This window comes from Sturnira hondurensis, unplaced genomic scaffold (genome assembly GCF_014824575.4).
Source record: "Sturnira hondurensis isolate 20B ecotype Veracruz unplaced genomic scaffold, ASM1482457v3 Scaffold0007578, whole genome shotgun sequence".
NCBI classification, from domain to species: Eukaryota; Metazoa; Chordata; class Mammalia; order Chiroptera; family Phyllostomidae; genus Sturnira; species Sturnira hondurensis.
In genome coordinates, this window is record NW_028080209.1 from 1,786,873 (window position 1) to 1,812,286 (window position 25,414).

The 25,414-nt window shown below is 58.9% G+C and overlaps 1 protein-coding gene across 1 annotated transcript in view; it reads right to left on the bottom strand.

Annotated features, from left to right (window-relative positions):
• Positions 1 to 25,414, bottom strand: part of GRM4 (glutamate metabotropic receptor 4) — a 112,615-nt gene that overhangs the window by 61,869 nt on the left and 25,332 nt on the right. The gene's annotated exons all lie outside the window — the stretch shown is intronic.

Below are 25,414 nucleotides of genomic sequence, written 5' to 3' on the forward strand. Positions count from 1 at the left end.
ACACTCACAGCCATTCTGGGCTGCGTGTGACCCTTGGGCCACAGGTTGGGCACCCCTGAAACAGCTGGAAGATTCCAGCGGGAGAAAACCCCCAGGTGAGTGAGATGGTTCGGCCTCCGGTGTGGTGGGGTGAAGGCAGTGAGAGGGAGCCCTGAGGGGTCACTCGGACCATCTCCTTTCCCCCTTCCCCCAGATACCCCCTCAGCCAGCAGAGCCCTGTCCCCACAACTCCCTCTGGGCCCAGGCTCCTTCCTCCTGCCGAGCTCAGAGGGGACAGAGCCCAGGCTCCAGCTCCCTCCAGCCCCACCCTCCTGTGGATGGCGTCCCAGGAGGCCATTGTAGGGTGGGGCCTCCAGGAAGTCCCTCTCCTCACAGCCTGGGACTCAAAACCCAGAGGGGTAGGGGCCCGCCAGGCCCACAGCCTCCAAACGGCCGACTCCAGGCCTGCTGCCCCCGCCCCGTTCCCACAGCCAGGGAGCACTTTCCAGGCCACAGCCCCAACCTGCCCACCTCAGGAACAGGTGAGATGAAGAGCCCTTAAGCGCCCCTTTCTCTGGTGGTTGACACCACCATCCCCAAAGGACCTGAACGGGCTGTGGACCCTCCTGCACCTTCCTTCCTCCCCAGCCGCTCATCCCCAGTGGGCTCCTCACAGGCCCTCCGGCTACCCCAGGCTACCCCAGGCTCCCCGGGGATGCTCGTGCCCTGGGCTCACCATTCCCGCCCCCCTGCACACCAAAATGCGCCCTTCCTGCTTCCCCTCCGCCATGCCCTCCGCAGACCAGGGTGGCAGGGTGCAGGGGTCGGCACACCGATCTGGGCTGATGTCAGATCTAAAATTTATGTCCCTAAGGAATCACTAAGGTTCAACCTTGCCAAAAACAAAGCCAAAATAACTCGTGGCCAGAGCTTCCGTCCTTATAAAAACTGAGGGTGGGAAAACATGCTGGGGGCAAAAGGACTGGGGTGTCCCCTGGACAAGTGGTTGCCCACCTAGCCTATGACTGCGCCCTATCCCCAAGGAGAGATGGGGTGCACCTTCCACTGAAGACCCCTCTTATGATAAAGGCATGGCCCCACTCAGCCCCTGCAATGCCCCAGCAGGCCCCTCGCTGGGAAAGGACCAAGTCCCTGGGAGGCTGGGGCGAGGCTGGGGAGGGGCGAACTGACGACTGGTGTCCGGATCCTCTGAGCCATCCTCTCCTTACAGTTGCGTGGTCTTTGTTAAACGGTATGCTCTATGTCAGGGGTCCCCGACCCCCGGGCTGTGGACCAGGCCACACAGCAGGAGGTGAGCGGAGGGCGAATGAGCCAGTGAACCAGTCCCTGGTGCCAAAAAGGCTGGGGACCACTGCTCTGCACCATTCACTGTAGCGCCCTCGGCAACAGTGACACTTTGGCAACAGCCTGGTGAAAGAAGCTCCGGCCATGCAAGAAATACTCTGCAGCTGCAAAAACAGGCACGCACTGCCTTCTACAGCTGCTCTGGGCCCCTCTCTGAGGCACAGCATAAACACAACATGACAGAGAAGCGGGGAGCAGACCTGCTTACCACGTGAGGGGCTGTGCACACTCAGCTGTAAGCTCTGGGGAGGGCCCCGGGGGCTGGGCGGGGCCTTTCACCCTGCACCTTCTGCACCTCTCGCATGGAGCTCCATACAAACAGAGCTCCCGTTTAGAACACAAACCACATTTGAGTCTTGGTGAACATCTGAGTCTCCTCGCCTGCCTGAAATGGCACCCTCCAAAATGTGGGCTCTGATTGGCTAGTGCATGATTCATTTAAAAAATATTACTGTTTCTGCCCTGGCTGGCGTAGCTCAGTGGATTGAGCGCGGGCCTGTGAACCACATGATTGCGGTTCGATTCCCAGTCAGGGCACATGCCTGGGTTGCAGGCCAGTTCCCAGCAGGAGACTCACAAGAGGCAACCATACACTGATGTTTCTCTCCCTCTCTCCTTCCCTTCCCCTCTAAAGATAAATAAATAAAATCTTAAAAAATGAAAAAATAAAAAAATAAAAAATATTACTGTTTCTGAGGTCTGATAATGACATTGTTGTTGCAGTTAGTTGGTTTTTGAGAGCCCCTGTGTCTCAGAGCAGGGTTCCTGAGCCTCAGCACTATTAATATGTACTTTGGGGAGACCATTCTTTGTTGGGGGGCTGTTCTGTGCATTGTGGGAGGGTTAGCAGCATCCCCATCCCCTACCCACAAGATGCCATGGCACACACCCCCGCCCCCCTGTGACAACTAAAAACGTCTCTAGTCATTGTCAGATATCCCCTGGGGACACCACTGTGCCCGTTGAGACCCACTGTCTTAGAGACACTCACCGAGGCAGCTAGGGTTGAAGCCATCCGATGGGGTCAGGGCGCCCTTCAGGGGACCTGGGTGGGGAGTGTGAGCAAAGGCAGCCCGGCCCGGAGCTGGCGCCTGTGCACGGCGTCCAGAAGCACTCAGAACCCTTGGTTTCTGCTTTTGCTCGCGTCTGAAATGTCCTTATTTTCTAATTTGTCAATAAAACAGAACAAATTAACACCACCTCCAACTCATCGCTCTGAACAGAAGTCCCTGAGGCCTGAGCTGGGGCTGGAGAAGGTGGCGGAGGTTGCTGCCGGACATGGGGCAGCCTTCGACAGGTGGAGACAGCAGGTCTGTCTCCGTGTTTGGTAGCTCGCCTCCCGCCTGCCCGCCCAAACCACACACCCAGGAACCCAGCCTCCTGCTAATTAGAAGATGGACTCCTACTTCGAACCTTCTCTCCCAACACAGTCCAGAATCAAAAGGGCGTCACACCACACGGCAGAGGTCACACCACATGGCAGAGGTCACACCACACGGCAGAGGGCAGGAGGCCCCGGGAGGTGTCAGGGCTGGTGGCAGAACAGGGTGGAGAGGCACTTCCCACTCACCCCTCCTTCCTCCTTCCACACCCCCTCCCGTCCCCACTCCCACTCAGGCCCTCGGCCCGGCGGGGACAGCAGACGGACCAACGCCAACCAGTTGTCAGGACACAGAGCCCTTCCCGGGGAGCCCAGCCTGCCGGCAGCGTCAGATCCATACCCATCCATCCACTGCCCTTCTTACCCCCACTCCCCCAAAGGGTAGGAGGGCCCAGGGGACCTCCAGCACCCTCTTATGTGCCCCCTCTGCCAGCTCTCTCAGCTCCAGCCCTCCCAAGTTCCCTGGGGGGTGGTTTCAGGCGGAGACTTGGAGCTAAACAGCTCAGCCACCCACCAGCCGGGAAACCGTGGGCAGTCACTTTACCTCTCTGGGTCTCCATTTCCTCAGCTGCCAACAGGACCACCCGTCTTTGAAGCTGTGATGGCTACACGTGAGAAGCCCTCAGGGCAGAACCGCAGACAGCACACACCCTTGCGGGAGCTGTTGTCCCATCTTCCTCTTCACAGCCCTCTCCCCTGGCCCCTGACATCTTTTTTACCCCAGGACTCCCCCCTGCATCCACCCCTCCGCCTCCGGCTCTCAGCTGTCTGTGCAGTCTCGGAGGTCTGCTGTGCTTGGAGGAGGTCTGCGGTCACCTCCCCCTCCCCGCCCCTGCCCCACCCCAGCCTGGCGGGAGGTCGTGAGGTGGGAGAGAGCCAGGAACTGCCCAGGGACACCATGGGCAGGGTGACTGCGACAGCCTGGCCTGAGTAGGACTCTGATGTCCCCCTCAGCACCCACTATCTCCACAGCCCAGCAATGGCGGGAGTGGAGGACAGTCTGGACTAACATTCTCCTCAGGGACGTTCTTCTCACAGCAGCAGCGTGAAAGGGAGGGAGGGAGACAGCCATGGCCGCCCTGCCGCCAGCTCCTCCCTCTCTGCCTCCCCACCCTCACAACACTTTGAGCACCTACTGGGTGCCAGGTGCTGTTCTAGGTGCTGGGGACATGGCACCTCCTGTCACATCCTCAGAGGGAGGGTGAGAGCCAGCAAGGACCCAGATCCCAGCAGTGTTCAGCCAGCCACACAGGTCCCGCTCTAGGTCCCCTGACCTAGAGCTGTCTGTCTGTCTTTCTCTTTCCTCCCTGTCCCCAGAGCCTGTGACCTCATCTCCTCGAGTCCAGTCTTCCCTGTGAGGCCAACCCCAGCTCAAACTTCGCCTCCTCCAGACAGCCCTCCCTCTGCACTCGTCCTCCACAGGGTGCTCAGACCTCCCACAGCAGGAAGTCAGCTGCTCCACGGGCACCAGGCACATCCCCTCAAGTGCTGGGGCGCTTGGTCTACTTGTCAACTCAACAGGCCTTTTAAGGCACCCCACTACGCTGGGCAAGGCCAGCGGGGGTTTGTGGGGAGCAGAGGAAGAGAACTGGAGTCATCCCAGTCCCCAAATTAGTGACCCGACTGCATTGTGGGGGACGCCCTGGGGAGTGGGTAGAACTCCCTGAGTGACACACAGTGTGTCTGCAGCTGGCCCCAGTGGAGCTTCACTTACGGAAGGGCTGACAGACTGAAGGGGGAGGGCGCCCAGGAATAAGCCTCAGTCTCTCGCTTCTTCAGAGACAAGCAGGTTCATGCCAGGTATGGAAAGACAAAAGCTGCTTCCGGGCTTGAGCAACAGTGAAGGTGGATGCCAAGTGCACCTGTGTGTGTGTGCAACTTGCCACTCCTGGGGGAGGACAGTGACCGCTACCCTTGTGAGGCACCCGTCTAGACAGCGACAGTGATGCAAAGGGGATGGGGATGCAGAGCTGCTATGGTGAGGCAGGCCCAGTGGGAAAAAGAAGGAAGGCGAGGAACAGGGCACCATCACACAGAAGGGCCAGGGACACCCCCTCTAACAAGGTGACTTCTGAGTCAAGACCCCAGGAGATGAAAGAGGAAGCCAGATGGGCATCTGAGGGAGGGCATTTTATGCAGAGGGAGTGGCCAGTGCAAAGGCCCGTGAGCATGTGCACACATGTGTGCATGTGTGAACATGTGTTGTGTCCAGGCATGCACATGTGTTCCGGGCCTGACTCTCTTCTGGGCTGCGGGGCTGACACACCTACCCAGGTGTGGTGATGCTGGCCGTGCCCACAATGCCCACGGCTCGGGTTCTGGATCACCGGCTCCCAGGCCAGCGAAGTCTGAGGACCTGGAGAGCAGCCAGGCCATGCCTCCCACCATCCAAAAGAGGAGAGGGGGCTGGGGGTGACCGGCCTGCCCAGCGTCTCAGAGTCCACTTAGGGTGCAGTCTCCCAAGGCCAGTGCCTTGTTCACGGCTTTCCAGAACACTCGGGAGGGAACCCCACCCTGACCTGCACAAGGCCGGGGCGCCCCAAGCCAAGTGGCTAGATATCGATGGCCTTCACCATGGATATCCCAAGGCCACCGGACAGAAACCCCAAGCACCTCCTCTTCCCTTCCCTCCCCCTCCCTAATGTTGGCACAGCATGCAAGCTTCCAGCACACCCTGGAGCCAGGCTTCCCAGGGCTATGCAGCCCAGCTTTGCCATCCCGAGCGACGTTAGAGGAGCAAGAGGCTCAGTTCCCTCCCCACTCACGGAGTCACAGAAGCAGAGAGGACTGCGTTAGTGAGCACACACAGCGCTTAAAACATGGAGCCCTCAGCAATGCTAGAGATGATTACTGAGAGGGAGGCAAGGCTTTGGTCCTTGGGCCCGTTTTACAGACTGAGGAAAGTGAGACTCAGAAAAATGGAAATGCCCACTGAGTATGAGAGCCAGGAGATACCAGAAACAAGGCACGTAGGGCTGCTCTGCCTTCCTGTTTACCACCCAAGTTTGGGCTTCAGGGCCTGCCCGCTGACCCAGCTGACTCTGCTCCTTCTGTTCTACCCACAAGCCAGGCCAGGCCAGGCAGCGAGAGTGAGGCTGGAGTCCTGCGGCCACCTCTGCCGTGAGCCCAGCCCAGGCCCGGTCCCACACAGACCGTGGGACCCCACCTGCTCTCCTGTATCCCCTCACCCAGGGAGCAGGGACCCTGCATGGGGCCATGCAGACCCTGGAGCGTGGCTGCCTGCTCCTAGCCTTTCTGATCCTGGCTGCACGAGTGCCGGGCTCTCAGTATTGGCTGTTCACAGATAAAAGGCAGCCAGGCTGTCCTGGCTGGTGTAGCTGGCTAGTGGATTGAGTGCTGGCCTGTGAACCAAAAGGTTTCAATTCCCAATGAGGGCACATGCCTGGGTTGTGGGCCAGGTCCCCGGTAGGGGGCTCGTGAAAGGCAGCCACACATGGATGTTTCTCTCCCTCCCTTCCTCTCTCTAAAAATAAATAAATAAATAAATACATTTTTAGAAGGAAAGCTTTTAGGTACGTGAAAGCTGTGCAGGCAGGAGTGTGTGGGTTAGAGAGAAGGCCCGGCCTGTATGGTCGGGGCTGAGGGACACCATTCCCCACCCCTAACACCTCTTGCCCACCTAAGCGGGGGTCCTTTGCTGCCAGACACAGTGCCCAGAGGGGCAAGAGGTGTTGCAAGTGGGGGTGGGGGCGGTGGAGGGAGGGTGTCTCACTAAGAACTGGGCACACACCCCCCTGCCCACCAGGTACCGAGAACATGGATGTAAATAACCCACCTTCAGAGAACTAGCCTGGGGGTGGGGACTGAAAAAGGAGGCCCTCAGAGCGGAACGCCTCCAGGCTGAAGTGCTGGGTTTGGGGCAACCAGGGATTCCTGGGGTCTTGCCAGGGAGCTATAGGGAGAGTCCAACAGCCCAGCACCAAGGAGAGAGTCAGCCCTGACCAAGCCCACTGGGACAGGTTCAAGGGCAGACAGCAAGAGTGCCCTACAGCAGAGGACAGTCCTAAGGAAGCCTCAGACACCCACGGCCCATGGCGGTGCCCCCACAATCATCTAAGAACAGAGAAGGGATTTCCAAAGCTCGGAAAGCAGTGGAGAAGGCGCCCTGGACAGGGGACTGGGCTGGGGTCTGGGTGGCCTTTGGAAGGACTAGGATAAGGCCCAGACAGAGCAGTCTGGGCCACGTGCCGGGGGCCTTCCCCTGTGCCCGCTGAGCCATTCGGGGGCTGCTGGCCACTTCCCCACAGACCCTCTGGGAGTTCGGGTCGGGCTGGCCTGGGCTACTCCCTTCAGGACGCCCTCATTAATCAGATCTCGTTACTCCGCTCTGCGGACACAGACTGGCCACCGACCCTTAGGGGCCAGGCCCTGGGCTGGCAGACCTGTGCCCCAGTGCCACCGATGGCCAGCCTGGCCCCAGCTAGCCTGCCTGACTCCCCACCCCGGGGCACTCAGCCTTCAGCCTTCCCAGCTCTGCCCCTCCCTAGCTAGGCCTGGGAACTGGGTGACCCTGGCCCTCCTCTGCCCTCATTGTCACACTGTGACCTGCAGCATTTTTCCATTGTAACTGGGAGGTGGACATGAGAGTCTCTGGGGCGCAAAGGTTCTCAAGAGACAGTAAAGTTTGCCCATAAGGCCCGTGCAGTCCCTTCGCCTTGGCTGATCCCACGGCCACAGCCTTCCTCCCCCCACACTCAGAGACTGCTGATTCCCTCATGAATTCACTCACTCAGTGACGGTTTACTGAGCACCTGCTAGGTGCCTACACAATCTTCAGCAGTGGGGCGAACACACAGAGACAAGCCCCTGCCATCAGGGAGCTGACACTATAGTGAAAGAACCGATAAAGATCGAGTAAGCACAGAACCAGCGGTGGGTGCTGGCCCTGGGACATCCCTGCTCCCCACTCTCAGCAACCTGGTGAAATTCGACTCCCTGCTCCCAGATAGGCTGGGGCCACGTGACATGTTCTGGCCAATGAGCTGGGAACAGGAAAGACCATCTCTTCAGGCCAGAGCATTGCACTGCAGTTGTGAGCCCCTGCCTGGCTCACATTCCCTCTGTGACCAGGAGCAGCCACGCTCCCGCCCAGCCGGGTCCCTGAGCAGACGGGGCAGAGCACCCAGCCGCACCTCGGCAGGAACTGCACGTGTGCACTTGAGGCCAGGGGGTGGCCTGTTCCTGCAGCATCTCTTCGCCGCCGCCGCCGCCGCCACCGCCGCGGGCGGCCGACGCAGTGGCACAGTGCTCTTGCTCCAGGAGAGCCAAGACAGCTTCTTTCTCTGCTTCACACACCTCGACGTGTCAGGCTCACACTCAGCACAGGCCAGGAGGGCCAAATCAAATTCAATCCACCCAAAAGGACACGCACACACACAGAGTGCATCGGCACTGGGAGCGCTAACCTGGAGTGCTCACTACGCGCAAGAACTGACCTACGGTCTCACGCGCCGTGACCCTTCGGTCTGATAGTAACCATGTAAAGCAGGCCCTCTCATTCTCCCCATTGTCCCAAAACTGAGGTTCGGAGGAGTGCAGTAATTTGCCCAAGGTCAGCAGGCCAGCCAGTGGCTGAGCCAGGATGTCAATGCAGAACTAGCCCACAGCCCGTGCCACTGTCTCCCCTTACGCAAGTGAGCCACACACGTGTGTGTGCACACACACATGCAGACTCGGAGAGTGAGAGGGGCAGCCTTCAGTGACAAGAAGGCCACCCACATCTCCTGTGGGGCAGGGTCCTCCGGGCGGCGGAGGCGGGACGGCCAGCCCCACCCCCCTCCGTGCTTGGCCCACCTCCACTCCTGGCTGTCACCCTGAGGGCTGAAGTGGCCCATCTGTCTCCAACACCAACGATCATATGCAAACCTCTGTCTCCCAGACGAGATGAAATTGATTTAATTAGACATTCTCTCATCAAGCCTTTTGGACCCAAGCTTTTAATTAGGATCACCAACTCCACCCACAACTGCAGAGGGGGGCTCATAGCCACCGACTCCTCTCCCTAAAGCCACAGGCACAGCCAGAATGTGTGGGCACCTCCATGGTCAGCAGTGCCCCACTGGCCAGGTCAGGGCCCCTTGCCGGGCCCATTCCCATCCCACCCCACAGCATGGCCCCAGAGTCACAAGGGGCCTCTTTTCTCTCCTGACGTCAAAACGGGGAAACAGCTGTGGAAGACCTCGCAGCACCCTGCAGCCAGAAGAACTGGGGCATTTCGGTGGGCAGGCGACAGAAAAGAGAAGAGGCCTCCCCTCTTCCAGCAAAACGCCCATGCCAGCCTTTCTTCAGGAGTGCAGCCTGGTGCCAATAAAATGCCCCCTTCAGCTCAGTGCAGGGTGAGCTGTCAAGATGAACAGTAACACCTGGCGCTTTACCAGGGCATCTGTGCACACATTTCCTCCAACCTCATCTGCAGCCACTCCCGTCTTGGCCATGTCATCCTGGCTCCAGCCACACTGGCCTCCTGGCTGTGCAATGAACACACCAGGCACACTCTGCCTCAGGGCCTCTGCCCTGGCCACTCCCTGTGCCTGAATGTTCCTGCACCCAGACAGGCACGTGGCTCGCTCCCTCACTTCCCTACCTTCAAGAATGCTCCAGTGTCACCTTCTCAGGGGGGCCTTCCCCACCACCCAGCTGAACAGCAGCCCTGCTTCCCTCCTCTGCACCCACCCCCACCACAGCCTGCTTTGACCCCCTACACAGCACTTTATAACATGCTCTGTATTTACTCACTTACTTATTCACCACCTACCTCCCCCTAAAACACCAGCTCTATGAATCCAGGGACCACCTTCTCACCACTGTGCCCTTGGGCACCTGGCACAGCACTTGGCACAGGGCAGGCACACCATAAACACAGGGGCTGCTGCTGCCCTCCCACACAGACAGCTTGAGGACAAGCTCCACGGTGCCGTGGGTACCACAGGTGGGTGGGGCTCAGAGCCCTGGGGCCCTGCTGAGGCCACAGAGCTGTCAGTGACCAAGTTCTGATTCCCCTGTGGCAGACATCCCCCCGGGGGCAGCGACAGGCATCTCTCTGCGGTAAGTGGGCTGCGCTGCAGCAGCTCCTCTCGCACAGAAGGTGCTCTCACGGCTCCTTCCTCCCTCCCCAAGGCTGGAGGTGAGGGATCCGTCCAGCATCCCTCACCTCCCCGGGCCTGCCCAGCCACTGATCGGGAGAGCTAGTGGACACTTGGACTAATTTCCGGGTCTGTTCTGAATTATGTATTCCTGGAGAGAACCAGCCAAATGCGGGCAACAGGCCTTTGAACAAATATTTCCACAGAAAGCACTTTATTCATTCCCTTGTCTCACCCTTTTAAACATGATGTTTTCTTAGGATCCCCGGAAGAAAAGGGGGACTGGCCAATAAGGCTGGAGAAGAGGGGTGCGGCATGGAGAGCCTGGGCCGGAGGGCAATGGAGGGCTCCAACGCACTCAGAGAAACAACCGCAGAGGAGGCGCCAGCTGAGAGCAAGTGAAATCCTCAAATCAGCACTTGTCCTACTTCATCAGCAAAATGTAGATCAATAAATTATACTCATTTTTTGTAGGTTTTACATGCTGACTCTCTAACCTTGTCAAGGATGATACATGTGGGGGAGGCCAGGCACAGGGGGGCCAGAGGCCCTTGAAGGAGGGCAGGGACCTGGGGGAGCCCCAGGAGGCCACAGCGCTGTGCCCCTCTTCCAGGAAGGGCTCAAAGCCCCAGTTTCGGAGGCGAGAGGCAGGCCACTGCGCCCGCTGCCTGGCTCTGTGAGCATGGGCAAGCCACCTCTCCCGTGAGCCCCGTCTCCTCATCGGCCGAGTAGGCACAGATAGTGAGACTGTGGGCTCCGTCCACCCCACTGCGGGGCTCACGTGGGGGAGTGGATGTCACAGAAGCTTGGAAAGAGGGGAGCAAAGCCATGTTCCACCCCGTCCACATACCGGGTACAACAGTTGGTGAACCCAGACTCCCCTGCTGCCGATCCCTCGCCCTGAGGCAGGGAACGCCATCTCAGTTCATCCAGGAGAAGGCAAGATTCAGAAAGCTGAGGACCACCCCTGTCACCAGCACTGGCGTCAGGGGTGGCACCTGGGCCCCCCTGATGGCAAATCTGGGCTTTTGGGGGGGTTTAGTTCATTGGGGTGGCATTGGGTAATAAAACTACACAGGTTTGGGGTATATAATCTATAACACATCATCTGTATGTTGTACTGTGTGTTCAGCACCCCAAGTCGTGTTCTTCCATCACCATTCATCTCCCCTTCTCCCTCTTCTACCTCCCCTACCCACTCCCCTCTGGGCATAGCCACACCACTGTCTGTGCACAGCTGGGGTCCGTCCATGCCAGAGGGCTCCCGTGGCTCAGGGAGCTGGCAGTGCCGGCCGCTGCCCTGTCCAGGGGGCCGGGGCTCTGGACCAGCCCAGACAGCTGCAGTCCCAGGGGCCAGGCTGAGGATGCAGCTAGGCAGGCAACTGGCGGGGCCAGGGCCAGGCACTTTGATAACCGGGCGGGGGTGGCGGCAGGCCCGAGGGTGCCCCCGGTGTCAGTGGTGATATGAGGACCTGCAGCCGGGGCTTCACCAGCGCTTCACAGGGATTATCTCGTTCAACCCTCCTCCAATAACCCTGGGAAGTGAACCCTAATTATTACCTTATTTCTCAGGTGAGAAAACTGAGGCCCAAGAAAACAAAGAAACAAAGAAAAGCACACAGCAAGTGGCAAAAAGGGATTTGGATCCAGGGTCAGCTGACTCCAGCACCTGCGCACTCTCCCCTAAGCCCACCTGACTCTGACCCATTCCACTTCCACTCCTGCCTCGGGCACTCTGCCCAGCCCTCCGCCACCCCTTGAGCACACTGCTTCATATCCCTGTGCCTCAGTTTCCACATTCTATTCAATGGGCGCTGAATGACCCCCGCCCCACTGAACTCACAAGGCGAGGACAGAGGGAGGGGCTTTCGCACTGTGGGGGTGACGTCCAAAAGCCTCTTCCACAAAACCGGCGACCCGCCCCCAGGCTGCAGCAGCGGGACCACCCCAGTGAGAGGGTGCCCTGGGGTGTCTGTGTGACACCGGTGTCTCGCTGACCGTGTCCCACACACTGAGGGCCAGCGATGGAGCGTGGCCAGGCCGAGAGGAAATTTGCCACAGTCTGCCTAGCCCGCCCCCGAGTCAACGCCGCACCGTGGGCACCACACAGCTCTGTGGTGACACAGCGGGTGTGTTAACACTACTGGACTCCACCCAACACAAGTCACAGCACCGTCACTCCAGGTGACTTATGGCACATCCCAGCCAGGCCACAGCCAGGCTGGCGGGAGGAAGGCCCCACTAGAGCCCTGGGGCTTTTGCTGGGGAGAGGGCCCTGGGCAGGGACAAATTAAAACCGGCCCGGAAGGAAGGTGCAGTCAAGCAGGTGAGGCCAGGTGACCCCCAGGACAGAATGCCAGCTGTGGCTTGGGGGGTCCTGGTCCCAAGCCCCCCAGCCAGTCCTCCACACACTTGACACCCCTCCCTACCATAGCACTTGACCATGCAGACTCCCCACTTGGCAGCCCAGACCCCCTCTCTTAGTGCCCTCCTTCCTCCCAGGCAGCCCCTCCTCAGCCTCCTCGCTGGTCCTGCCTCCTTTCCCTGACAGACCCTGATGACCCCAGGGCGCGGTGCCCCAGCCCCTGTCTCTCTCTCCACTCACTCCCAGGCCTCCAACAGAGGGATGACATGCCCCTGAACTCAGGCTCCCACCCACTGCCTGCTCCCTGTGGTCGGCAAATGGGCATCTCCCAAGGCCCAGAGATGACTGAGCCCCCGACCCCCAGATCCTGCCCAAGTCCTTCCCAGCCAGACCAGCGTAGGACACAACCCTGACTCCTCTCCTCTCCCAACCGGATTTATCAGTAGCTACTGCAGGCTCCACCTTAGAAACAGAACCAGACCCCGCCACGCTCCTCCTCTGCTGCCACCACCCTGGGCCTGGCGGCGGGCTGGCCTCCCACCTCTCGCACCTACCACCCACCCCCCACCACAGGCACCGTCCACTGCTCGCCTGGCAGCCTGAGCGACCTGACTGAAACGCCAGCCAGATCCAGCCCCTTCTCTTTTCCAGAGCCTTCCATCTCAGCCAGAGTGAAAGCCAAGGTCGGACCACGGCTCACCAGGCCCCAGCCCACCTTCCCCCTCAGCCTCCTGAGCCCGCATCCCACTGCCTGCCCTGCTCGCTCTGCTCCAGCTGCTGCGGCCTCCATGCTGTTCCTCCCAACACACCAGGCAGGACCCACCTCAGGGCCTTTGCACAGGCTGTTCCCACTCATCACCACCTACAATACCGTACATGTCATCCACATGTCGTCTTGATCCTCTGCCTCCCACTGGAATGTCAAGCCCACAGGAACATAGCTGTTAATTCAGGGTTTTTTTGTTATTTGTCTGCCTCGCTCACTGCCATAGCCCTGGGACTCGGGGCAGCAGCTGGCACTAAAGCCCTCATTTCGCAGGCTCCGCAAATGAACCTGAACGATCAATGAATGCGTGGGTGAACCACAGCAGCAGTCTATGTTTACCTGATTCTCACAAACGAGCTTCTCTACAGTATTCTGTTAGGAAAACACCTGCTTTTGAAGAAAGAGTTTGAAAACCGCAGGCCTGGTCCAGGTGAGGAAGCCGGGAAATGGGCAGGACGAGTGGCAGCTAGGGCAGGCTGGCAGCCAGCCTCTCCTGGAATCCACCTCTCCCTGCCCACCCCGCTGACCCAGCACTGCCGCCAGCGGGGCCCTGGGGCTGAGCCGGCCTTGAGCACCCAGCCTGTAGGGGCTTCTCCGACTCCTGGCTGCCCCCAGACACCCCCGGCCACTGGGTGGCCCCGCTCTAACCCAGCTCCTGTCGGCATCCTCAGGAAGGGCCACACGCAGGCACACTCCGGGTGGTGTTGCACCTCGGGGCTCCACTTGGGGGGACGTTTGCTGCGGAAGCCCCACCTTCACCTGCCGAACGAGGGCTTCTGGCCCCTGGCAAGGGCTGGGCTGATCGAGCGCCTCCCACTGCAGCACACATTCATTGGAATGTACTGCTGGCTCAGCACTCCCCATGCTCCCCACGCATGTAGGCACCAGGGGGCCCCAGTGAGCAAAAAAAAAAAGCAGGCAAATCCCTACCCTTAGGGAGCTGAGCCTGAGGGGAGGACAGTCTCAGTGCAGCCTCGCCCCAACAGTACAGTCACACCTCTGAGAGTGCTGGGAAGAAGAGAACGGGGGCTGCAAGAGCCTGAAGGAGGGTCTACACCCTCCTCCTTCCCATACCCCAAGTTTCCCATCTGGTAACCACAACAATGAGTACACACAACAGCAGCTTACCTCACTGAGCACGTCCTGTACAGCCCAGACTGATCTGAGTGACCACTGCTTATGCCCTATTCTGTCCTCAGCAGAAGCCTGGCACACACAGGCACATGCTATCATTTAGCCTACTTTATGGTGAGGAAACTGGGGTCCGGAGAAGTTGAAGTACCTTGCCCAGAGATAAGTGGCCAAGCAGGGATTTGAACCTTCGCAGCTGAGCCCTGCCTGCCATCGCACTCTGCTGCCTCCCTGTGGGAACACGGGCTGGACTGACTCGCCTCGAGCCCCGCCAGCTCCGTGGTGGCTGCTTCTGTGCTGCTCAGCCCAGAAATGTGGCCTCCCGCCAGGAAGGGCCCAGCTTCTCCTGAAGGATGGCAGCTAGGGGTCGGGGAGAGTCTCCGCCCCGGCCCTCCTACTTCTTGCCACCTTCTGCCAAAACCTAGTGGTCGTTCGATTCAGCTCAGCGACCACTGCCCCTGCCCGCAGTGTGCCAGGTGTTGGGACATGGCAGGGGCCAGGACAGTCCCCACCCAACATTGAGACCTGTTCTACACAGACCCCACAGTCCCCATGGGGTTGGGCCCATCACCCTCCAGGTAATCTGCTCATTAAAGCTCCCTCGTCTTCTCACTTCTCCACGGGTGAGTCCCGAGGCCACCTCCCAGGAAAACGCCTGCTGCAGACCGACCTGTGATGGTGCTTTCCCCACTACCCCCCCTAATTTACTCCTAATGACCTTCCAAGAAGATACTATCATCCACGTTTTACAGGCGAGGACTTAGAGCGAAGTCACCCATGCTCAGTCGCTCAGCTGGTGGCTGAAACCCAGGCCTGCCGACACCTGAGGCAGAGACCTGTTTCTGCTGCCTGGCCTCCGTGCGAGCCCGTGGCAACGGCTGCCAGCACGTCGGGGAGGAAAAGGACAGCAGATGCCCACAAGCTGTCCCCAGACCAGCCCAATGCTTCCAGTTTCCAGCAACTGGTGATCTAAGCTGGCACTTTCTGAGAGGGAAGCCCAGGTGGGTCTTGGCCCCTTCCACCCTGTCCCACCCTCCCAGGCCCCTGTCCCAGAACCTCCATAAAAGCCTGAGAGTCAGCAAAGCTCTGTCCCAGGCAGCAGGTCCCACCGGGCAGCCTGTGGCAGCAGAGCCTGGAGAGGCGTCTTGCCACCCAGCACCCCAGGCACAGCTGGGCCCTCACTCGGTGCCAGCAGATGGTGGCCACCTGCAGGGTCAGTTGGGAGGGGCCTGAAGCTTGGCCCCAGGCCCCAGAACATGTCCCCACATCTGCCTCAGGGTCCAAACTCCCATCACTGGGGCAAAGTGAGTTTCCACCGAAACCTATCAACGTTCCCTGGAAGAACGTGCCTTTGACCAGAGACTCTAGATGAGGAGGCGGGAGTGCCCCCACGGCCCCCCCCCACAGGGGCTTGGCCTCGGCTGCCAAGGGGACCCATTCCAGCTGACGTGCCTGCAGGCTCTCCAGAGCTCTGAGCAGCAATCTCTCTCCCTGCCACTTCCACGCGCTTCTGTGCTTCCAGGCCTGCCCTCGGAAGCTGCAGAGGCCCAGCCTGTGCCCACAGCTAAGGGCCCTGCAAGGCCCTGTGACTCCCTTCTGTGCTGACACCCCTTCCCATCTACACCCCCTGGCATCTGGCCTGTTCTCCTGCACTCAGTGGTTCAGGTCCGCACCCGTGCACACGTGGACGTGCAGGGACACACCAAGGCCAGATCGCCACGTAAAACTCGAGCCCATGAGTCTGGCCACTTTCGTGCCTGCCCCAAACCCTCCCCACTTTTAAGGAAAGCCCATACCTGGGTGGGCCTGCCACCTCATTGACCTCTGCCCATCAACGACCCGAGGCCACAGCTCAGGCCACGGCCCAGGGCACGTGACACTCCTTCAGCAGTCCCCAAGCCCCGAAGCATGGGCCCCCTCACAGTCTGCGCACTTGGTCTGCCTCGCTGGCTTTCCCTACAAAGCATGTTCTTTCACACCATTCCGTCCCTGAGCAAACGTCACCTCCTCAGAGGGGCTGTCACAGAACAGAACAACTAAGGCAGCTCCACCCGGCTCCCTGGCCCCTGACCCAGGGCCCTTTCACCCCGACTTTATACAACATGTCTCCCTTCAAGTAGGTGTCAGGCTCAGCCTCTCAGCTGTGCCTTGCAGGACTGGAGCCCCAAACAGCCGGCAAGCCACCGGAAACCAGGCTTGCCCCCACAGCTGGGCATCAGAAGTCATGATGGTGCCCCTCCCCTGGCCCAGGCTGCAGGGCCATCTGTCCTGCCTGGCAGCTCTCCTTTGCCCAGCTCAGGCCTGGAGATGGGGTGACAACAGGAAGGTCTCCCAGGGTGGGCCGGGGGGGTGTGGAAAGGTAGAAGCCCACAGGAAATGGCCTGTCTCCATCAGCATCCTGAGCCCCACAGGAGGCAAGGAGCATAGCAGAGATAGGTCTCCCCATGGTCACCCTCAGGCTGCCAAGGCCAGGTGTCAGCTCCAGATAATCCAATCTCATGCTCCACAGTATCGGCTGATGGCAGCAGTGGCCAGGGAGGAAAAGCACAAATGTACGGACCCAGCCATGGCAGGAACAGGCAGGCTCAGTCCAGGCCCCCAAACCAAAGGACCTGCACCAATGGTGCACCACAGGGACATCCCAGAAAGGCTGACACGTGGCCCTCGCAAGCAAACACACTCAAGTGCTCACCACAGCCACTCCACATACACTCAGGCACACATGCACGCAGAGAAGTGCCCCTGAATCATACAGATACACTTCAACACCGTGTGCTCCGAGACAGGTGGGCACAGGCACACACATGTACTTGGGACACTTGAGACATCCAGCCCCACACTCAGGGACGCGTGCGCCCAGAGGTGCCTGTGCCCAGGAGGCTGGCCCTGAGGCCACACAGAGGTTCCTGGGCACACAAGCACGTGACACTCACAGTGGCTCATGGCGGCAAACACATCTGTCGGTGCGTGCACACGCACACACACACACACACCCACTCGATAGTACCCTCAGGACTGTGGAGGGGCTGTGTTCACAGTGCATTTGGGGACACAAAAGAATGCTCATAACCACTAGAATGCCAGCACTCTGCCCAGCTGTCCGTCAGCAGCTGGGACTCCTAACTGCTGGAAAGTGCTGACCTGCTATCCCCTATTAACACCTGGCAGGGGGCAGTTTTTCTGCAGAGCTTGAGGTGGGCGAGAGCTGATGGGCTGGGGGAGTGGAGGTTCAGGGGCCAGAGGCAGCAGCTTAGGGCAGCCCAGAGGCTCTGGGCCAACTTGCCAGGCTCCCCCAGTCCCACTCCCTCAGATACCGCAAGAAGGGGCTGCAGTGCACAGGCCTGTCCCTCATTCCAGGGCAGCGGCCCACCCAGGCTACGGGCACTGCTGGGGGAGGGTGTCCTGGCCAGCACGCCCCTGCTGTATTTCCTAGCTGTCTGAATCTTTCATGAGGCTGCAGGGACCCCCAACAAGGAACAAGGGCCTTGCCCAGAGACCTGAGGTGGGGAGGCCTCCCTGCAAAACCACAAGTTGCACCTAAACAACTGTAGTGAAAGGTCGGGGGCAGGGTCGTCCCTGTGCCCCAACCCTCTCTCCAGCCCCAACAGGAGAAGGCAGGGTCTGTAATTTGTTTTAACAATTCTGCTGAACTGGGAGAAAATTAACAAATGCGAAACCAGCTCGAAGTTCATCAAACTTCTCCCTGTCCATCCCCCCCACCTTCCATCTTAATGAAGGTTATTTGTCCAACAAGTGAAAAAACACAGAATTAAATTAAACAGGCCTTTTCTTTATGTCCCACCATCCCTCGGGGGAGCCAGCGTCTGCCTGCTCACAGCTCTATAAGCTGCGCCTGGAGGACGGGGCTCCAACGCCAGCCGAGGGGTTCCCGACGGAGCCCTCAGGGGACACACGCCCGGCCCGGCCTCACTGCCGGCTCTCTGCCAAAACCGAGGCGGGACAGAGGTAGGAGGTCCTGCATCTGGGCCTTACCGACAGGGGCGGGGGCTCACCGGTTTCTCTGTGGGGGAGACAGGCCTGGGTGTGGAAGGTGGGGAGTGTGAACACCCCCCAAATGAGGACACTTGAGTGCCCACAGTAGGTCCCAGCTGGAAACACCATCCTGGCCCTAACCTCTCAGTGAGAGGGGCTGGAGGGACACCGGGAAGTGGGAGAAGGACATCGGACCCCTCTCCCCACCCCTGTGCACTAGCACCAGGGTGGCCGCACCACCCCGGGCGAAGGAAGTGCCCCACACCCGCCGGCAGTTCAGTGGGCATCTGCCTCCTCAACGCTCTCTTCCCTGGGACAGCTTCTGACTCCACTTATGTTTCAGCCAGGGCCACCTTTGGAGGTCACAGGCTCCTAAGTGACCACTCCCAGGGTGCCCCCTCAACCATCCCCTTTGGCCTTCCCTCTGGCTTTGAAAACTGTAATGACAGTTGCCTCCCACTTACAGCCTTCACGTACAAAGCCCCATTCAAGAGACACTGTCAGGGTGCTAGCCTCCTGGGTGAGGAAGGCTGAGGCATGCAAGGGGGGGCTGTACAAGACCCAGGCAGCAGTGGTGAGGGTCCCAGGCAGGGGTGGAGAAGGACAGAGCTCCGCCGAATTGCCACCTGGAAGCCTCTTCAGGGGCTACTGTGGAGGAGGGAGGGCTGGGGGTTGATTGCCCCCTAGGAGAATGGGAGAGGAGAGGAAAGGGAACAAAGAGGAGAAAATGAGGGGAGAGGAGGGGAGGGGAGGGGAGGGGAGGGGGGAGGGGAGGGGAGAGGAGGGTTTTTACAAAAACCCCACAATGCCCACAGGAGCCACTGACAATACTACAAATTGAGCCTACACAGAGCAGCAAGAGAGCACCTTTTAAACCACAGATCTGATCCTGTCACTCTCTGGTTAAAACCCCCCAAAGCTGCCCATCACACGTGAAATGAACAGCCAAACTGCCCTGGGGTCCAGGAGTCCTCCCCTCTGAAGTGTGTCCTGTTGCTCCTCTGACGGGCCAGGAATACTCCTGCTTCAGGGCCTTCCCGCCGGCTAGCCCTCTGCCACTCAGCCACCAGGCTCCCTTCCTTGCTTGCCTGTGTCTATTCGAATGCCCCTTCCCTGAGGGCCTTGTTTAAAGGAGACCTCCCCCCTCTCTCACTCTCAAAGCCCCTGACCCGGGGCAATTTTCCTCCTCGGCACCTTCTCAAACCACTGCTTATCTCATTCCGGTCTTCTCCCCTCTAAAGTGGGCTCCACGTGGACAAGGGTTAGGCTTTGGTTCACTGCTGTATTCCAAACCTAGCCCGACATCTGATTCACTAAGTATTTGACTGATGAATGAATAAACAAACAACAAAATGCTTCAGGCCATCGTCTGGGCCACCAACACTTCTAGTCTGAAGTGTTCCATCTGTCTCCTAATCACTCTCTGCCTCAGGCCTCGGCCTGCAGCCAACCCTCCACCCCCACACCCAGAGGAATATGTCTAACCCCCAATTGGACCAGGCTCCCCTCCTGCAAGATCAAGTCCCCATCCTTGGCCTAAGCCTCCCCATCCACCCCCACTGCATCTCCACTGAGTCACCAACTGACCCTCCCCGTGCCACAAGCCCTGCTGCATCCACAACGGACACACCTCAAGGCCTGGCCACACATGCCTTCTCCACTTAGAGCACTGGCATGGCTCCCTCTCTGCCTGCAGGACACCAATCATCTCCTCCAGGCAGCCCCTCCCCCCCCGCCCCCGCATGCCCCTGTCAGAACTGCCCTCTCCCTCCTCTGAGCCCTGACAGCCCCCCATCTCTACCTCCACCACAGCCCCCAACCCCAACCCCAAATTAGGCTGTGACAAATCACACACGTCATACCTTCCCATCCAAGAGGACCCAGATTTATTCCCTCTGGCAGTCGCTCCTGTCCCCACCACCTGCTCTGGTGTCTCGTACAAACTCGGAGCTCCAGATTTGCTGAATCAAATGCAACCAGTTCAGACACAGCCCAAGGAGAGTGCCCATGAAGAGGGGCCTTTCCTCCAGGTTGCTGGCTTTTCAGGCTGGTCTGAGGACAAATGGAGCTTTACGTGCCACTTAATCACAGCACACGGGAGAAGCTGGTCCCACATTCCACTAATGTCTCCTCAGGGGCTGCCCAGGAGGAAACTGACTCACCAGGGCTGAGAGGTGGCCAGGCGCTGTCAGGACCGCAATGCACCGCCTCTGGTCCACCCAGCAGCCCACAACAGTAGCTCCGACCCACCCAGAAGCTCACACATGTGAGTGCACATGTGGCCACCCCCACAGTAAGGACGGCTGGCACAGCCCGGCATAGCCACCACTTAATTATTGATTCAGTACACTGTCAGCACAGAAGAGAGAGCAACCATCTCTCCAGGCTTCAGTTTAAATATCAAGGCACCTGCACAGTCTGCCCAGCCACATGCCTGGCTGCCACCAAGACTGGCAGGAGAGCACCTCCTGGGGACCCGTAAGTGCCCCCAAGGCCAACACTGCTTCCCCTTCCTGCCTCCCAACAGCGAGGTTGTTTCAGGACCATGGACAGCGGCCCCTGGGCTTCGAGGGGTCTTCGGTTCGCCTCATCCCAGAGGCTGCCTGGAGACACCGGCAGAGTTTTCAGGGCTCTAAAAGACCATTTAGCAAATCGATAACTACAAGAGCCTTTCCAGCTTCCCAGAGCGGCCCTGGGACAAGGCTTGCTGAATTTTGAGCCTAACGTCAGTCCTCCACCAGCTCCCAGCCCCCGCCCCCCACGGAACACTTCACAGCGCATGCAGGAAGGCAGGGTTCAGGCACGCAGCCTGGCTCCTCTCCAGGCTCCGTGACAAACTCAGGCACATCACACCACCTCCCTGGGCACCAATTTTGTCCCTGGAAAAATGCGAATGACGACAGCCAGGCTGTGACCTCCGGGAACTGTCACCATCAATGGAAGGGAACCTGGAAAAAGTATTCAATAAAATGAGGCACAAGTGTGGGCCAATGCAGAAGAGGGCTTCCATTCCGCACGGGTGGGTTTCTGCAGCCTTCCCACCCCCACCCCAGCCTGGAAACCCTCAGTTCTGGGGCACAGACTCAGCAAGAGGAAAGCTGACAGCTCTTTCAGGAGCTGGCTGGTCCAAGCTAACTAGGTCACCCATGAGATTTAATTCAACAACCCCCGGACTAGAATATGAGGCCGAGTAAAATCAAAGTGGGCGAGCTGAAAAAGAGCAAGAAGTTCCAAACACATGCCACCGAGAACTGCAGCGTGCACGCAGACCGCGACAGGCAGCGCTGCGGGCCTCTGCGGCCCTCCGGAAGAGCCCCCGTGTCCCCGCCTGTAGCCGGCGACTTACACAGGACAAGCTGTGGGAGGCTCGTGACACAGGGCCAGATACACACACTCAGCTGTCCGTCTTACTGAGCGCCGCAGGCCGGCAGCCAGAGCGACGAAGAAGAGAGACACCACCTTGCAGAGCTAACACCGAGTGACCAGTGTTACTCTCCAGCAGGACGATGCACGGTGGGCATCCAGGACGCACCTGGAAGCACGGGTGGAATTTCCAAAGAAAAACAGTGTGGAGAGATGACATGATACCTCCGGGGAAGTGCTTGGCAGTGCCTGCTGAAGCCAATCACTCATGAAGCCTATGAGCTGGCGACCCTGTGCATATTTACATGAAATGAGCATCTGTCCACTGAAAGGCAGGTACACAAATGTTCGGAGCAGCTTTATTCGTTATAGCGAAACCCTGGGTTCAGCCCCAGGGCCCAGCAGCAGAAGGGACAGACAAGTGATGAGCTATGCGAGCAACCACAATAGAATATTACAGAGCAATGAAAAAGAACAAGTTACCAATAAACCCTACCACAGGGATGAATCTCGCAGAGAACATGACTGAAAGGAGCCAGACACAAAAGACTGACCACATGATTTCTGTTCATCTGAAGCTCAGAACCAGGCAAAACCACTCTATGCTGTTACACAGAAGTCAGGCTCCTGAGAAGCCCCGAGGAGAGGGGGTGTTGACAAGGGAGGGGCTCCATGTTCTAGGGGACTAAAAATGTCCCGTCTTCATGCTCATACAGGTACACGCATTTATAAAGGCTCGTCAAGTAGTGCACCTGAAGTGCGAACACTTTACTGTGTATACACTTCAATTCTTTTAATGTAGAGAGAAAGTGGACAGAGCATTCCTCAGGGGCAGAGGGAACACCACTGGAAGCAGCTGGCAGGGGTGGGGAGTGGCCTTGGGGCACTGCAGTGGAAGTGGCAGGGGCTGGGGGGGGCCCGGTGGAAGCAGGCAACACGGGCGGCCGAGGCACTGCCACCCTGGGAGCCCCAGGGCCTCTGCCTCCTTCTCCCAGGCCCCTCCTGCCACACTTCCCACCTGCCCACAGAAAACAGTACAAGTGAGGTCACTGCCCTCCCTGCCAGCCTGACCCCTGCCCACCCCCTCCCTCAGCCACCACGCTGGATGGAAACCCTGAGTAGTTTCCAGGGCTCTAGGGGCTTTCATCCTGGGCAGGAATGAAGGGAAGCCGCAGTCCCCCAGCCCCATGCCTGCAGTTCAGCTCAGCACATCTCTCCAGTCCCACACCCACACGCACTGCACCACCAAGGACACCTGGTTCTGCCTCCTACACGCCACCTGCCGTGTCCACCTTCCCACCGCTGTCTCTGGGAGCTCACCTAAGCACCTGCCTCTCTCAGGATAACTTCCCCAGTTAAGAAGGGCCCTCCCACCTCCTGCTTCCCACACCCAGCACCCAGCCGTCCTGCCCTCTCCTCACGGAGAAGGAGCCTGCTAGATATGCAGACACCACAAGGAAGCAGCTCCGGGGAGAGGCGACACAGCACAGAGGATGGCGCCCCAGGTGGGGGGCTGCACAGCCACTACGCACCATGTTTCAGAGGCTGCTTAAGGGAGTTGGAAAATGCTCCCCGCTGTAGTCTGGGGGACAAAACCTGGCTACAGAAGCACGTGGGTGTCATGACGTCAAGTTCACAAATCACAGAGAGGAAGAGCTAGAAGAAAACAAACACGTCAAGGGGGTCACTCTGGATGGTGAGATTAGGGGCAAATTCCCTTTGCTCTTCATGTTCTTCTGTTTTCTCCCAGATCTACAACGGACATGTCAGCTTTTATGGCAGCACCAGCAGGACAGAGTCAGGGGACATCAGGCCACGTCCACACACAAGGACCCAAGGCTGGCCATCCCCTGCTCCACGGGGTGGAGGGAGGACCAACTCGGCTCCAGCCTGCAGCCACCCTCAATGCCACCCACGTGCTCCTGCAGTAAGGAAGGGCCACTGCCCTGAAAGGACCTGTCCGACCGCCTGCCCAGGACATCCAGCGTGGAAGGGGCTGGGCACTGGGCTGGGTGGCAGGGGCGCTGGTTCGAAGCTCTGCTCCAATCCTAAGTGCTCGCTGGCCTCTCCGGGACATCGGCTTCTCCAGGCCTCAGTGTCCTTGCCTGTAAAATAGGGCATCTGTCCTACCGCTTTGTGGGACTGTGGAGTGGAATGATCGAGAGGTGACCGTGAAAGACTGAACTGTGAGCTGTTGGGATTGACCCCTGAGTCCCATTTCTGGTACCATACCAGGGCCTATGACCCTGTCAGAGTTGCTCAGAAATGGGACACAGCTGTACAAACTGGAAAGAAACCTGCTCATCTGACCTCTCACAAAATAGGGAAACGTCCAACGACGAATCAGTACCTGCCGCCCAATTTCCAGTAGGTTTTGTGCCCGATTCCTGTTAAGAATAGACTTGTTTGTTTTTTCCACATTGACAGCCCTCTGTTAAAAATATGTTTTGACTCATCCCTCTGGACTCTATGAGGACCCACAAAACAAACGAACAACACAGTCCCTAAGCTCAGGCTCGCTCGCTCTCTCTTTCTCTCTCACCAGGGAGACTAGAGGACGCAGAAGCTCAGGGCCAGCACTGACTGCAAGGAGCTGGAATCGAGGAGCCAGAGGAGCCGGAGTCGAGGTGGGGAAGGGCAGGCACGGGCTGGGAGGGAGGCCCCAGACAAGGGAGGGGTCTGAAGCCAGGCTGGAAGAGTGGGGAAGAATGGGTGGGGCTGCAGTGAGGGGAGGAGCCAGGTCTTTTCAAAGGAGGTTTGTGAATTATACAAAATTAACATAATGAACATGTGCTGATGTGCTCCAGGTGACCTGCTTTTCCGTCTCTCACCTCACTGTGCCCCTCAGTAGGAGAAATGAGGCAGCGAACTCCTAGATACTTAAGGCCATGTCTAACATGGAAACAAGCATAGATTCAAGCCCCTCAACAGAAGAGGTCAAAGGCCCTCCAGGAAGTGGGAAAGCGTCCTCGCTGCCCTCTAAAAGTCCCCAGTTCGGTTTGGTCTGGATGTATTTTGTCAAAGGGAGCACTGGGGAGCAGACAGTCTAAACGACTGTGCCCGGGTCCCAAGGCTGGTTAGAAGGGAAGGGAGGGCACGCCCAGCAGAGAGAATGGTGGGAGCAAACACTGGGAAGGGGGCACGAGCGTAAGGCGCTCCTGGGGGAACTGACACGGTACCCAGGGAGCCCCCGCTGGCAGTGGGAGCACTGTCACAGAGCCCCGAGAGTCCAGCCCTCACCCCTTGCTGGAAGGAGGGCAAGAAATTACAAACACTCTTGCCCTTTGACCCAGCACCGTGTGTTGGAATTTACCTCAGAGACGGGCAGAGCGGCCAGGGTGCAGTCTCCCATCACGTCTGCTGGTCCCATCACAAGGTCTGGAACCACCTTAGTGTCCCTCAGGGGACAAGCAGGGATGCTACATGGCCATACAAAGGCCTTCCTCACTGACAGAGAGCAATCCCCAAGGGCCCTGTGTGAGGTCACCAAGCAGAGGTGCAGAAGTGTAAAAGTGGGTGTGCACACATTCCCCAAAAACACTGGACGAAGGGTGCTCCCGAGTGTGCTACACCAGCACCCTGTGCTCCGGCCCCAGAGCTCCTTGGAACAGAGCACACAGGGAGCGAGGGAGACACAGGGAGCGAGGGAGACACAGGGAACGAGGGAGACACAGGGAGCAGTGCTATTTCCATGGCCAGGCCAGGACGTGTGTGTCCTGTGGTTCCTTTGAACACACTCGGGGATGTGCTGTGGGTTCAGATAAGATGCTGTAATCAAAAAGAAAACCATGCTTTGGGGGCTCCAACTGCCCTGGGGCCACTGGATGAAAGGCTCATTCAGGAGAGAGAAGCATGCTTAAAGGGGACCTCAGGTGCCCCCCACACCTCTCTCCTGACCCCCTTACCCAGGCCTGAAATGCTTTAGAGAGAAACCAGGACCCAAGGCCAGGAGCAGCAGTGGGAAGAGG